General features: G+C 36.4%; 1 protein-coding gene and 1 pseudogene across 1 annotated transcript in view; both read right to left on the bottom strand.

The window, feature by feature from the left end:
* The window catches only part of LOC113371439 (beta-glucuronidase), a gene marked incomplete at its 3' end in the record, with an annotated part of 608,953 nt that overhangs the window by 227,284 nt on the left and 364,166 nt on the right, over nt 1–17,503 (bottom strand).
* The window catches only part of LOC113371704, a 5,423-nt pseudogene continuing 1,889 nt past the window's right edge, over nt 13,970–17,503 (bottom strand).

The raw sequence follows: 17,503 nt of genomic DNA, 5'->3' as shown, positions 1-17,503 counted from the left end.
TTGCTACTCCAAGGACGGCGAACATGATTGGAGACTGGACTGTATCTGAAGAGTATAGTGGCAGTGATCACCAACATGTGACATTTAGTATTGGATCCGGTCCGACTCGACCAAGCAACTTTTGCAAACGAAGGTGGAATGCCAAGAAGCTTGACCAGGAAGCGTTGCGAGCAGCCCTCGAGCAAAACGCATCTACTCTCCAAGCTGATCCAAAACTAAGTACCCGCAGAGAAACGGAAGAAACGGTTCTTAAAACTATGAACGCTATTGTCACCTCATGTAACGCCTCTATGCCACGACCAAAAAATCAGCGTGTGCACAGTCCAGCATATTGGTGGTCATCAGAGATAGCAGAACTACGGAAAAGATGCCACGCATTACGTCGCCGCGCCACAAGAGCTGCAAAACGCTCCCCCTACCAAGATTTGTATACAAACGAGTACAAACAGGCAAAAAAAAGCCTAAATAAAGCCATAAAAGCAGCTAAAGCCGGATTGTGGAAGGAAATCTGCAATGACCTTGACAAGGATCTCTGGGGCAAAGCCTATCAAATCGTTACAAAACGACTTGGTAGAGCTTTACCAGAAGCACCGAAATCTCCTGCTCTGATGAATTCTATCGTAGCGGAACTATTCCCTAAACATCCGCCACGGAAAAGGAGACAATACGTGGAAAACAGTGAAACTACGCCCTTCACTGTCAAGGAACTCCAAGATGCGGCGAAAACCATAAAAACTGGCAAAGCACCAGGCCCTGATGGCATCCCAGCCTCAGTGATCAAGATTGTAGCCTTGGAATTTCCGTATATTCTTCTGAACGCCTACAATGCCTGTCTGGCGACCGGAACCTTTCCTACGGTCTGGAAGCGGCAAAGATTGGTCCTAATAGACAAAGGTAAGGGAACCCCTGTAACGCCATCGTCGTTCCGACCACTCTGCATGTTAGACATCGCCGGAAAACTGCTTGAGAAACTTATTCAATGCAGATTGCGCAACGACATTGAATGCGCCGGAGGTTTTGCTAAGAACCAACACGGATTTCAAAAAGGACGATCGACGATCGGCGCGATTAGGAAGGTAACGGAAACAGCAAGAGAAGCATGGCGTGGTAGTCTTAAAGCTCGTAAAGTGTGTCTCCTTCTCACATTCGACGTTAAAAACGCGTTTAACAGTGCGAATTGGGAGGATATTTTACACGCGCTAGAGCATAATTTTGACGTAAAGCCAGAAAATCTAGGATTAATAGACGACTACCTCGATGGGAGAACGTTGATAGTGGAAACGACGGAAGGTCATCAAGAACACGAGGTTACAGCTGGGGTACCTCAAGGCTCAATCTTAGGAGCCGATTTGTGGAACGCTGTCTACGACGAGCTCCTGGAGATTCCCTTGCCGAAGCAGGTGGAACTCACGGGCTTTGCGGACGACGTCGCAGCCACAATCGTAGTGGACAGCATTGAGGAGGCTGAACTACTCGTTCGAGAGACCGTCGACACCATAGAGACCTGGCTTGAGAAACACCACCTAAAACTCGCCAAACAAAAAACGGAGATGGTTGTCTTGACCCGACAAAAATGGTTTCCAAAACCATTCACCGTAGACGTGGGAGAGACAACTTTGACGTCGACAAGGGCCTTGCGCTACCTGGGAGTAATGATAGATGAGAAGCTATCCTTCCGTGAACATCTCGATAGTGCATGCATAAAAGCTAGCAAGACAGTATCCAACCTGTCAAGGATTATGGCTAACTGCATGGGACCACGAACCCGAAAGCGACGAGTCTTGCTTGAGGTAGTCCATTCTGTATTGCTATACGGAGCGGAAATATGGGCGGATATCCTCAAGCAAAAGACTTATCGGCGCAAAATATCGGCAGTGCAAAGACGAGGAGCTCTGAGAGTTACCTGTGCCTATCGCACGGTCTCAGAAGCAGCCGTACTGGTAATAGCAGGAGCCACACCGATTGACTTGCTAGCTTTCGAGAGAGTAAAACTCTACGACGCTAAATTAGGTGGCGAAAATCCCACAGAAACAAGGTCGAGAATTAAAAATGAAACGTTACAAGAGTGGCAAGATCGGTGGACGTCAGGAGAGACGGGCAGATGGACGGCGCGCCTGATCCCGAACATTAGCGCCTGGCTCTCTCGAAAATACGGCGACACAGATTTCTTTTTGACCCAGCTACTGACAGGACATGGACAGTTTAATGCGTATCTTTTTAAGATGGGCCTGCATAGCACGCCAATGTGCAAATACTGTCCAGAAAAAATCGACGACGCTGAGCACACGTTTTTTGAATGTGCTCGGTGGAAGGAATATCGCAACAATGCCGAGCACATTATAGGCACCAGGCTCACCCCCTCAAGTCTTGTGACCTATATGCTGAAACAAGAAGAAAACTGGTCAGCTGTAGCAGCTTATGCACAGCATCTTTTGAAGGCTAAAACCGGAGAAAGGGACCAGTAGTCGAAAACAGGCGTCGCAAGGCGCAGCACGGACTGGATTGATGTAATGCTAACGCGGTTCCAATCCAGTCCTCTCCGTACCATCAGCGGGGAGAGGGGAGAGGAGTGTTTTTTTTTAGTGGGTAAAAATCTCCACACTGCCGTCCGTCGTTGTCTGCTGTAGGATGGACAGTGGAGTATCAACGATGGCGGTGTCTTATGAAGATTTTTTTTCGCACCTCTATAAAAAAAAAAAAAAAAAAAAAAAAAAAATACACACACACACACACATATATATATATATATATATATATATATATTAATTTGGAAATATGAACAAACAACACTCATATTATCAACACTATTTTAAATTACTCCTATTTCCATTGCCAAGACAACTTTTATTCTCAAATTAAAGGCGCAGCTATGGGATGTCCCTTATCTCCCGGAATTATCGACTTAGTTTTACAAACACTAGAAATTTCCGTTTTCTCAACTTTAAAATTTCAAATTAACTTTTATATTAGATATGTAGATGACACTTTTTTTATCATTAACAAAAATCATATAAACATAGTACTAGTTCTCTTCAATAACTTTAACAATAATATAATTTTCACACATGAACTACAAAATAACAACAGACTTAATTTCTTAGATGTATCTGTTTACAACACTAATAACTTTATTCGAACAAATTGGTATAGAAAAACTACATGGTCGGGTAGATACTTACACTATTCCTCATACTGTCCCAGAAACTATAAGATAAACACTATTATTTCCCTTACAGACCATGCTATTTTGTTGTCTCACCAAACTTTCCATCCACAAAATTTATCCCTAGTAAAAATAACTCTAATTGAAAATGGTTACCCAAAAAATCTCATTCATTCAGTTATTCAAAAAAGACGAACTTTTTTAAAAACACAAATTAATTCTCCCAATACCAGTACCAACATCAAAAACACCAATCTTATTTACTGCAGCATGCCATACGTTGAAGATTTATATTATTATTTTGCCAAAATTTTGTTAGAAGAAAACATTTTAGTATCAGGCTCATCCTTACACTCCTTCAACCAATTCTTTACGAACATTAAATCCCCTACCCCATCCAATTTCAATACTAATGTAGTATATTCTGTTTCTTGTAATGACTGTGCTTTTCAATATATTGGACAAACCTCGCAATATGTACACAAGAGAATGAGACAACATGAACTAAGTGTGGTCCACCATAAACAAAAAAATTTCAAAAGTACCCTGGTACAACACTCTATAGAAAACGCCCATTCATTTAATTTCACTCCAAAGATTTTATATCATGAAAGTTGCATCTTTAGGAGATTATTCGCGGAGAGTTGTCTTATTCTCATGAATGTTTCTAACAGTGTCAATATTAGATCAGATCACAACCTATTACATGATTCATATTTAAATTTTTCACACTTTTTGACAAACAATTAATATCGACTTCCCTTTAAGTTCAATAATTTAAGTATTTACACCCTAACGTGAAAAAAACACACACATACAATCTCACAGTTCTCGTTTCAAGTGTTTACACGTGTTACATATGAACCACCAAATACAATTAGTTCGTTTTCAAAAGCCAATAGTATAACATCGAATACAATATTATTTGTTTTCAAATAATAATTTAAAAAAAAGACAACACTTTTAGTAATTTTGATTTACAAAAGTTAACTATTCGGCGGAAAAATAACTCACAAATTCATTTTTTGTCAAAAATTCTTGTTTAGTGAAAAAGTGCTAACGGATATTCAAACATACAGGTAATTAATTCAATTTTATCATTAATCCTTTCTTTAAAAATTTTTTTCCATAACTTTCAAAAAATTTCTATCATTTTTAATATCCTGTTCTGATAATCCACTCATTTATTTTTATCATTTTCATTTTGATCATATTATCATATTTCTGTACATTATTATTTGTTACAATTAATTTATTATTAAAGAAAAATCTATTTTCTATTCCTAAACATAATGTTTGCTTAAATCTCATCAAGATCATGTTTCTTGACAGATGTCCTGAAGATGGAACGTACCTAGTTCCGAAACGTTGACAGTAAACAAATAATTAAATAAAGAAATTGTTTATTAAAAACTTTTCTTGTTTTTTTATTTTGTATTATTTTTGGATTCTTGTTCGAAGCTCTACAAAATATACACAAATCCAAGACTCTACCATTCATATATATATATATATATATATATATATATATATATATATATATATATATATAATACATATTCATACAACATACATACGTACATACAAAAACAAATAAATCTATACATGCACATATGCACATACAAATATATATATAGGCAAAAACATACAAAAGCATATGCATCCATACAAATATTAAGTGGTGGAAAAAATTCATAAACTATAGAAAAAGCAACTGTAACAATGTTAATGTAATTATAACAAAATAAGGCGAAAAAAGCAAAAAAGTAACTTACAAAAATATGGTCTTGCATCAGTAACTTGCGCAAGGCACATAATTGCACTATCATATATACACTAACTTGTTTTTTTTTGCTTTTTCTTGAGAGAAGCATAGCAAAGTATTTGTGAAATAAAATGTATTTTGCACGAACTTGTTAGTTAATGCGTATGACTCCTAGGCAATAATGACACATATTCATTGAAAATTAATTGAAGGGACCGTTTGAGAAGTAGTAGGCGGGTTTTTTACAATCAGTGTTTCAAAGTATGGGTGAATAAGGCTAAGATCCAAAGTTCGGAATCGTACCGCGTAAGGGTAGGTTAACAGGTTTGGAATTAAGCTAGTTAAAAGAAAATAAATTTGGAAATATTATTGAGTATCACCTGATAATTTTTTCAGAAAGAGGAGGTATCACGAATTATAATATAGGGTATGTAATTACATGGAACTGACATTTCACAAACGTGAGACGCATGCGCAGAACTGCATCACTTGTCAGACGCATGTTGACTCTATTTTATTATATTATTTTAATTTTTGGCACATCGCAGCTCCTTTTCAACATTAATAATGTAGACTTTACATTTTCCTTATTTATAATCATGAATTTATTATATTTTAATATTGCCTTAGCCTATAAGTGAATAGAAATGTTTGGCAAATGACAGTCTTCATTTATTTTTAATGTCAAACTAAGCTTCAAATATTTTCAAGGTCAAACAATGATAAGCGGTTTTTTGTATTTTTTTCTATTTATTTCTACAATCTAACTATTTTTCTATAAATCTAAAAATTCTAGCAAATTTCCCGAACAAACTTCAGGAAGATTCATGAAAATCCGAATTACAGTTTAGGAGGATTAATCATTCATACATAGTTACAGAAGAATTTTATATATAAGATATGTTATATATATATATATATATATATATATATATATATATACATACATACATACATGCATATATACATACATACATACATGCATATATACAAATGCACATATATGACTACACATCACATGAATACATTCATGTATATGTGCACGGAGGCAAAACATATCCATATATGTACTCAACGTATACGTGTACACATATATATATATATATATATATATATATATATATATATATATACATATATATATATACATGTATATACATATATATATATACATATATATATATATATATATATATATACTAGCAAACCCGACGAACTTTGTTTCGCCACCAGATGTTTGTTTTATATTTGAAAAGAAAAAATTTGATTTTATTATACAACAGTAATCAATTTATTTCGATTACAAAAATTAAGTGTTTTCTAGTTGAACTTCTCTAAGTAAATGAAAATGAATCCGCAAATTATCCATTTCATTGAAGTGCACTTTGGTAAACCACATTTTTTGTTTTTTGGTCTGACGTTAACACAAACAAAGCGGATGGTTTTCCAACTCGTGAACAGGCAACGTATAACTGCCCATGTGAAAAACAATGATTTTCTGATTAATCTATTTGAAATTTATCCCGCAAACACTAAGCAATTGGCCTTGAGACTTGATATTGCGAACGGAAGGCGAACTGGAAATTGCAATCGTTTGAAGTCAAACGGAAGACCAGTCGGAATCATTGGTATATCACCAAATCGCCAGAACTTTTTGATTGAATTGTGAAATTCAGTGCGTGTACATCATTACTCTTTACGGCAAGAATCGCTCGTTGACTTAACCAAGCATAATTCTGATAATTCTCACTAATGTCATTACTCGAATTTTTAATTACGGTGCGTGAAGTTCCAGTAATTTGTATTAGGGCACAATGCCATGCACAACTAATTTTCTTAGCTATAAACCTTGCGGAAACCGAGACCTTTCCAACGAATGCAAAATTGTCGAAATCGGTTCGTGCGTTCTGGAGCTATTTCGTCAGGAAGGAAAACCCGACTTATTTTTACATATATATAGAAGATAATCTATTTGAAATTATTTAAAACAGTTATTGATTATTTTTATTACGCAAATTTGTAATTACGGTGCGTGAAGTACCAGCAATTTGCATTAGGGCACGATGCCATGCACCACTAATTTTCTTAGCTATAAACCTTGCAAAAACCGAGACCTTTCCAACGAATGCAAAATTGTCGAAATCGGTTCGTGCGTTCTGGAGTTATTTCGTCAGGAAGGAAAACCCGACTTATTTTTATAAATATACATACATACATACATGCATATATACAAATGCACATATATGACTACACATCTCATGAATACATTCATGTATATGTGCACGGAGGCAAAACATATCCATATATGTACTCAACGTATACGTGTACACACACATATATATATATATATATATATATATATATATATTATATAAATATATATATATATATATATATATATATAAATATACATACATACATACATGCATATATACAAATGCACATATATGACTACACATCACATGAATACATTCATGTATATGTGCACGGAGGCAAAACATATCCATATATGTACTCAACGTATACGTGTACACACACATATATATATATATATATATATATATATATATATATACTAGCAAACCCGACGAACTTTGTTTCGCCACCAGATGGTTTCGTGAGAAAGATGAAGAAATTTTTTGTTTGTTTTATATTTGAAAAGGAAAAATTTGATTTTATTATACAACAGTAATCAATTTATTTCGATTACAAAAATTAAGTGTTTTCTAGTTGAACTTCTCTAAGTAAATGAAAGTGAATCCGCAAATTATCCATTTCATTGAAGTGCACTTTGGTAAACCACATTTTTTGTTTTTTGGTCTGACGTTAACACAAACAAAGCGGATGGTTTTCCAACTCGTGAACAGGCAACGTATAACTGCCCATGTGAAAAACAATGATTTTCTGAATAATCTATTTGAAATTTATCCCGCAAACACTAAGCAATTGGCCTTGAGACTTGATATTGCGAACGGAAGGCGAACTGGAAATTGCAATCGTTTGAAGTCAAACGGAAGACCAGTCGGAATCATTGGTATATCACCAAATCGCCAGAAATTTTTGATTGAATTGTGAAATTCAGTGCGTTACATCATTACTCTTTACGGCAAGAATTGCTCGTTGACTTAACCAAGCATAATTCTGATAATTCTCACTAATGTCATTACTCGAATTTTTAATTACGGTGCGTGAAGTTCCAGTAATTTGTATTAGGGCACAATGCCATGCACAACTAATTCTCTTAGCTATAAACCTTGCGGAAACCGAAACCTTTCCAACGAATGCAAAATTGTCGAAATCGGTTCGTGCGTTCTGGAGCTATTTCGTCAGGAAGGAAAACCCGACTTATTTTTATATATATATAGAAGATAATCTATTTGAAATTATTTAAAACAGTTATTGATTATTTTTATTACGCAAATTTGTAATTACGGTGCGTGAAGTACCAGCAATTTGCATTAGGGCACGATGCCATGCACCACTAATTTTCTTAGCTATAAACCTTGCGAAAACCGAGACCTTTCCAACGAATGCAAAATTGTCGAAATCGGTTCGTGCGTTCTGGAGTTATTTCGTCAGGAAGGAAAACCCGACTTATTTTTATATATATAGAAGATAATCTATTTGAAATTATTTAAAACAGTTATTGATTGTTTTTATTACTCAATTTTTTAATTATGGTGCGTGGAGTACCAGCAATTTGCATTAGAGCACGATGCCATGCACCACTAATTTTCTTAGCTATAAACCTTGCGGAGCCCGAAACCTTTCCAACGAATGCAAAATTGTCGAAATCGGTTCGTGCGTTCTGGAGTTATTTTGTCAGGAAGGAAAACCCGACTTATTTTTATATACATAGAAGATATATATATATATATATATATATATATATATATATATATATATATATATATATATATATATATATAAAACATACACATAAACACATATACATATACATACATATATATATATATATATATATACAGACACATACGAGTATACATATACATATACACATTTTTACAGATATATATATATATATATATATATATATATATATATATATATTAACAAAGTCTAATAATCGGGCATAACATCAATAAAAAACATGAATTTCTTTCAAAAATTTATTTTAAATCCATACGTTTCGGCTATAATCCTAGCCTTCATCCAGTGGAAAAATTGGTAGATCTTAGTGTTAAATTGGAAAATTTCAATAATCCATGGTATTAGGATATGGTAATGCACTACACTATGTATTATAAACATTAACTTGAAATTACACAATATTTTCACAAAATACTGATTTGAAAAAATCACAAATGGATAGTGTGTTATTCGTAGACTGGTTGAAGATGTAACATTTACATTTACATTTACATCTTCAACCAGTCTACGAATAGTGCATTACCATACAGTAGTGCATTACCATATCCTAATACCATGGATTATTAAAATTTTCCAATTTAACACTAAGATCTACTAATTTTTCCACTGAATGAAGGCTAAGATTATAGCCGAAACGTATGGATTTAAAATAAATTTTTGAAAGAAATTCATGTTTTTTATTGATGTTATGCCCGATTATTAGACTTTGTTAATACATATGTCAACATCAAATTCAGAATCATACAATATATATATATATATATATACATATATATATATATATATATATATATATATATATATATATATATATATATGATAAAGTTTTTCAGCCACAAGTCGAAAAAATAAAACCAGAACGTAAATATAAATCTTTTTAATACGTTTTGAGCTATTCTTCTAGCTCATCATAGAAGGTTTGCTGAATCTGTTTTCATTTTTTTAAATTCTGAATGTGTTAAAAAGAGAATTTCTTCTTCTTTACTTTTTGACAGCTATCAAAATTTAATTAATATATGTAAATCTGATTTATTTTAATATTTGAACAATTTTTTACCACTTGATATTTTCTTTTATTTTCTTTTATCTTTCAGAATTCGATATATTTCGATTACTTGATTTCATTTTTCAAGATTTTATATATACTCGTATATACATATTTTTTTGTTTTTAGAACAAAATATTCATGTTTGTCAAATTTTACATAAAATAATTTTTGGTATGTTTAATAACTTGCAAAACTGGTTTGGTATGTATATTTTAAATCTGTTTTATTTTATTTTGTTACTTTGTTTTATTACTCTGTTTGTTTTTTAGCTGAATGATGAGCTAGCAGAATAGCTCGAAACGTATTAAAAAGATTTATATTTACGTTCTGGTTTTATTTTTTCGATTTGTGGCTGAAAAACTTTATCATATAATGTTTCAAAGTCGAAACAAACAATATCAAGATATATATATATATATATATATATATATATATATATATATTAGGGTGGGCCGAATCATTATAGAAGTAAAATTAAGCGATATGGGCACCTTTTCATATGAAATATATGTGTTATTTAAATGAATTTTGATTTCAAAACCATATATCGCAAATAACTCTTTAGCCAGCGAAATTTTCAATAAAATACTGTTTTTAATAAGTTAATATATTAATTTAGGCATGTGAATAATTCAAATTGTAAGTTATATTTTTATTGGTAGTTTGTACGGGGGTTTTTAAATCGGGTTTAGTTTGTTGTTATTTATTTCCATCAGAGTGCGCTAGTATTTTTTTATAATAATTTTCGAAGTTTCGAAAAGAATATATTAATGTGAAAAATCGGCATAAATCTTCATTCAGTTCTCCAGTTAGACGTGAAGTATCAATGGCGAATTTTTATTTAAATTCAGGCGCAAGTGCCAGTAATTTGAATCATATGCGCTCGCATGATCAAATTACATTTGGGGAAGCAAAAGAATTTACTGGAGTAAATCTTCCGACAAGTATGGAAATTATCAGGTATTATTTTTATTTGGCCGAAAAATCAAACAAACAAAATAAAATGTTTTCATATAAAACATTTACTCCAAATGTGGTAACGAAATTGATTCAGACGTGGGAAAAAATTGATATTCCAATTATGGAGAAACGAAGTATCGCTAGAAAATTGAACCGATTGATTGATAAATATAAAAGTACAAATAAAAGCAAGTCTACCCAAGCATCATTTCAGGAGTTTGTTAAATCCACGAAAGAATTATTTTATATTGGAAAATGCAAATGCGATTTGCGAAGATTACTGTGTTCCTGTGGACTGATCCCAGAACATTTACAAGCGTTTATGATGGATCAACATAATGAGAGGAAATCTACGATACCAGAATATATTATAAAAATTGAAGATGAAGTATCAGAATCTACAATAACTAGCAATATTACTCCAGGTGAGACATATACTCCAGATGTTGATTTTGATTTTAAAAGCAGTTCGGAAAGTTCACAAAATACTTCTCATATAAAACGTGGTCCATATAGTCAAAGATATAAGGCTCCAAGCTATGCCTTAATGTGCGACAGATTTGCAATTTCTGATAGAGTTGGTTCTGGCGTGGTGACGGCAATCCTGCGTGACCTGGGCATAACGGATGATTGGGGCAATCCTGTCATTATGGATAAAAATAAAAGCGTTCGTGAGAGGCAGAAAAATAGGCAAGCTCTACACAAACGATATGATTCTTCTGAATTAATAGCATTTTCATTCGACGGCCGAAAAAATGATTCTATTACCATGGAAAAAATCGATAAGAAGTTTCACCCACAAATGATTAAAGAAGCGCATTTAGTTATTTTAAAGGAACCGAATGGCCAATTGTTGGGTTACACAAAATTGGAAAATGAAGATTCGGAAAGTAAAGTAATCAAATTGAACGAGTTTTTTGCCGATAAAGGAATAGCTCTCGATTCTTTGATAGGCATATGTTGCGATGGTGAACCAGCAAATACAGGCGTAAAAAATGGTATTTTACGTCGATTTGAAATTCAGTTAAACAGGCCACTGCATTGGTTTGTGTGTCTTCTCCACTTTAACGAACTTCCACTTCGCCATTTATTTAACTATTTGGAAAAATCATTGACCACTGAACCACGAACAAAAACTGGAATATTAAGCAAACAAATTGAAACATGCGAAAATATACCGGTGAGTTATAACATATTTACTATTTTTTAATACCCTATGTTCAAATTCAAAATAATTTATTTTTTCCTATATACTTCCAGCCGGTAAAAGACTTTGAAACAATCCCACTTGAAAATTTGGCTGATATAAGTCCTGCTGAATCGACAACTGACTCAAGTTATTTAATAAAAATAGCTAAAGCAGTTGCTTCTGGAGAAGTATCGACAGACTTAGCTAACATGAAACCAGGGCCAATAGCACATTCCCGTTGGCTCACGAAGGCTAGTAGGTTACTTCGGTTATATGTAACTACTAATAAGCCATCCAAAAATTTGAAAATTCTGGCAAACTACGTAATGAAAGTATATATTCCAATGTACTTTAACATTAAATATTACAACTCTGTGGTGTATGGTAGTATATTATTTTATAAATTTATTAGCTGGACGCAATATTTAGACTCGAATTTAAGACAAATTGTGAACAATGTTGCTAAAGAAAACGCATACTATGCTCACTCGGAAAATATTTTATTAGCAATGTTGTTTGATAATAAAAAGGAAATACGAGATTCTGCTATAAGAAAAATCTTATATTACCGTAATAATGTGGAAGAACTGACGCAATTGAGAGATTACAAAACACCCGAAATAAATTTCGAATGCACCGACTATACTAATATGATAGATATGGATGATTATTCAAATATATCCGAACCAGCCTTTACGCTAAATATTCCTCATGAACATCTAGTACAATATCTACAAAGCAATGAGTGTCCATGGAGTGACCCTAAAATTCCGGTCCACATTCAGGGAACTGAGAGACATGTTCAATTACTGGCTAATGTATCAAAACGCGTATTAGAGCATAATCGCGAAGGTGTTATGACAGCGACACTACTATCTCGTGAAAAGCATCCTCGACTGGAAAGCAAGCAAGATTTCAGATATTAATTTATTTAAATTGTATTAGCTAAATGTAAGAAATTTTATTTTAAATAAAAATGTAACTTAAAGAAATAAAAATGTTGTATTTAAACCATGTCATGTAAATAAATAATAGAATAAATATATTTCATTCCTAAAAACCCAAAAACAATATTTTTCTACAAAAGTAGTTTGACCTGTTTCGATGCATGATTCTAGGTTAGGCTTACTCGCAAATGTCCCCTGAAAGTTTACTTGATGTAGTCTGATGTACCCGTAAGTTACTGATTTCAAAAAGCCGGAAAATGTTTTTAACCTGTTTCGATGCATGATTCTAGGTTAGGCTTACTCGCAAATGTCCCCTGAAAGTTTACTAGATGTAGTTTGAAATTATATATAAATACTGAATATTTTGTTAAAAAGGAAATAAATATACTGAATATTTTATTATAAAAGAATCGAAATATTTATAGGTTGGAAGTTACTAATTATTTAGAGTATATTACAAAAATTAAATAAAAATAGCAACTTGCACGTATTTTGCACATTGACAACTTACACGTATAATGCAAATTGACAACTTGCACGCATTCTGCAAATTGACAACTTGCACGTATTTTACACATTGACAACTTGCACGCATTTTGCATTATAAATAACTTATACGTACTTTGCTTATTAGCAACTTGTACGCATTTCCAAGAAATTTAGCAAAAAACATTCTCCCTATTTAGAATTTAATGAATTATATCATATATTTATATTAAAAAATTATAAAAAGTTTCTTTTAAAAACATATATTTCGTAAACTTACAAAATATTTATAACTATTCTCTTGACATTATGGTTATTGAAAGAAATAATGAATATTTCTAGTATTGGAATTTGTCGTTTACGTGCACGTTGTACAAAATAGCTAAGTAGATACCGAAGAAGTGTCACATGTACAGCATGTACAAGTTTTCGACTGTCAAGCCTACTGATTGTGGCATGCTGCAATGCGACGGCTTAAGGCTTATGCTCTAATATCGTGGGGTGACGTCAAGCCAACATGACGAATCCCCAAGCCAAGGGCTGAGTCTCAACGGATCGCAGCGTGGTAACTGCTCTGCCGAGTACAACACCCCGCCAGGTACCTAAGTCGTTTACAAACGATTCCGAGTCTCTACATCGAACTAGTAACCCATGATCGACCGCTATAGGCAAGACAGATATAACGGACGGATATCGCCCCTGTCCAGCGCCTCATTCGGCTAAAAATGGCTCGTGCGATAAACGGCGTGTGCCGAATACCTAATAAATCACATTGTATTGAGCCTTTCGACTCACGAGACTCCTAGAGATATCGTTGCTTACTTTGTCTAGAAAGGATACGGCCTTAGAGGCGTTCAGGCATAATCCCACGGATGGTAGCTTCGCACCACCGGCTCGCTCGACCGAGTGCGTGAACCAAATGTCCGAACCTGCGGTTCCTCTCGTACTGAGCAGGATTACTATCGCAACGACGATTCATCAGTAGGGTAAAACTAACCTGTCTCACGACGGTCTAAACCCAGCTCACGTTCCCTATTTGTGGGTGAACAATCCAACGCTTGGCGAATTCTGCTTCGCAATGATAGGAAGAGCCGACATCGAAAGATCAAAAAGCAACGTCGCTATGAACGCTTGGCTGCCACAAGCCAGTTATCCCTGTGGTAACTTTTCTGACACCTCTTGCTGAAAACTCTTCAAGCCAAAAGGATCGATAGGCCATGCTTTCGCAGTCACTGTGCACACTGAACAACGGGATCAAGCCAGCATTTGCCCTTTTGCTCTACGCGAGGTTTCTGTCCTCGCTGAGCTGGCCTTAGGACACCTGCGTTATTATTTGACAGATGTACCGCCTCAGTCAAACTCCCCGCCTAGCAGTTTCCTCGAATCGGATCACGCTAGAGTACTGTTGGCGATCGGCGCAATGGCTCACACCACTCTTATGCGCTTGGCTCTAGAAAACCGTGACAGTCGGAACGCAAGTTTTTGACGCACGCTTTCCGCCCAATCGAGTAAGTAAAGAAACGATGAAAGTAGTGGTATTTCACCGACGATTTTACTATCTCCCACTTATGCTACACCTTACATGTCTCCTTACAATGTCAGACTAGAGTCAAGCTCAACAGGGTCTTCTTTCCCCGCTAATTTTTCCAAGCCCGTTCCCTTGGCAGTGGTTTCGCTAGAAAGTAGATAGGGACAGTGTGGGAATCTCGTTAATCCATTCATGCGCGTCACTAGTTAGATGACGAGGCATTTGGCTATTTTTTTTTTTTTTTTTGGCCAGGAGGGGAATGCATTTACGCACGCCGGTCGCCAGGTTGACCAGGCAGCGTGGGACTCGACCCGAAGGCAATACCCACTAAACCTAACTCCTAGTTATTATGCCTGGCGGGTGTTGGCGCAGGCAGCACGCATTAATACAGATGGTTAGCCGATCCCCTGTCGCTCACTTCTTATAGTCGTTGTTCGTGACCATTTACTGAATCCGATTAGCCCTCCTATAAGTACTCTGGTGGAAATTACTTTTAATTCGTCACTAGTTAATATTTTTTCCGACACTAGATATTTCGCAGATTCCTCATGCCATACACCTCTGATATTTAGTGTGATGGAATTGTATGACACTGTTGACACATTGTACTTCTCTTTCACCTTGTTTTCCAGATTTTTATAATATTCTAATTTGCGTTTGTGGGCTCTAGCCATGTCCATGGATCCTCCAACAATTTGGGCATCCAGAACAATGGCTCTTCCACTTTGCGCCGCAATTAAATCTGGTTTCCTGGTGCCTTCCGCCGTCTTGAAGTTTGGTTCTAGGTCGACGTGCGAGTACGTTTCTCTAGGGCTCTTTTTACATACTGACACACGGCGCGTTGTGTCTCTCAATTCGCTGTCGATGGCTCCTGTGGCATGTCTGTAGAATATGGTCAAGGGTTTCGGGAGCATTGCAACCCGCCCGACCAAAACCTGTCTTGTTTTTTCCCCTGGTGGTACGGGATCTTGTTGGCATTGCATTAATTCTAAACTTAAAGCAGTTCATATAGTCTTGGCCGACAGGAACCTACTGCCATCAATTACCCATCGATGTTGTGATGGGGTCTTCGACGATTTCGCGAGTGGTCCCCGTCCACTGACTGATGCAGTAGCCGGCCCACCTTCGTCTAATTGCTTTTGAGAAGACAGGACGTTGTTTTGTCCTTTTAACCGTTTTTCGCAGTTGGCAATCTCCAGTTTGGTGAATTCGTTTTCGCCCCAGTTTAATTTCATTAACCGGTTTTTACGTCTCAGAGGTACCAGCCACCTTAAAGAGGGAAACGATAAGCCTCCGTCCTTAAAGTGCGCGTAAAAGTAAGCTGTTGTAAGGTCATTTGGTAATCTGAGCCAAGACTTAATCGCTTTTCTTGCAGCACCATCAAGTGATTAAGAGAGTCATAGTTACTCCCGCCGTTTACCCGCGCTTGCTTGAATTTCTTCACGTTGACATTCAGAGCACTGGGCAGAAATCACATTGCGTCAACACCCGCTAGGGCCATTGCAATGCTTTGTTTTAATTAGACAGTCGGATTCCCCTAGTCCGTGCCAGTTCTGAGCTGACCGTTGAATGGCGGCCGAAGAGTACGACTGACCGACCGAAGCCGGCACAGAAACCTCGCAGCAAGAAAGATCCGCGGGGGGCCTAGACACGGGACCCAGCTCGGATCTAAGTCACAAGAACAATTTCACCTCGCCCAGGCCCGGCACATCGGCCTACGCCCGCTTCCCAACCAAGCCCGGCACGCCCAGATCCTCAGAGCCAATCCTTATCCCGAAGTTACGGATCCAATTTGCCGACTTCCCTCACCTACATTTATCTATCGACTAGAGGCTCTTCACCTTGGAGACCTGCTGCGGATATGGGTACGAACCGGCGCGACACCTACCGTGGCCCTCTCTGGATTTTCAAGGTCCGAGGGGAAGATACGGACACCGCCGCAACAGCGGTGCTCTTCGCGTTCCAAACCCTATCTCCCTTCTAGAGGATTCCAGGGAACTCGAACGCTCATACAGAAAGAAAAACTCTTCCCGTATTTCCCGACGGCGTCTCCAGGTCATTTTGGGTTACCCCGACGAACTCTCTTGCGAGGGCCCGACTTGTAAACGGTTCCGCTGCCGGGTTCCGGAATAGGAACCGGATTCCCTTTCGCCCGATGGATGTGAAATTTTATTCAAAATAAAATACACCAACATCAACATAGGATTTCTCCTGGGGCTTAGGATCGACTGACTCGTGTGCAACGGCTGTTCACACGAAACCCTTCTCCACGTCAGTCCTCCAGAGCCTCGCTGGAGTATTTGCTACTACCACCAAGATCTGCACCGATGGCGGCTCCAGGCAGGCTTACGCCCAAACCCTTCTGCGCACACCACCGCGACCCTCCTACTCATCAGGGCGTCAAAACAAACTATTCTCAAACGTTTCTCATGCCCTGGCGGCCGAGTATAGGCACGACGCTTCAGCGCCATCCATTTTCAGGGCTAGTTGCTTCGGCAGGTGAGTTGTTACACACTCCTTAGCGGA

This window comes from Ctenocephalides felis, unplaced genomic scaffold (genome assembly GCF_003426905.1).
Source record: "Ctenocephalides felis isolate EL2017-DRISC unplaced genomic scaffold, ASM342690v1 CF-g0.4_SCAFFOLD_01492, whole genome shotgun sequence".
Classification (NCBI taxonomy): Eukaryota; Metazoa; Arthropoda; class Insecta; order Siphonaptera; family Pulicidae; genus Ctenocephalides; species Ctenocephalides felis.
This window is presented reverse-complemented; position numbering and strand designations above follow the sequence as displayed.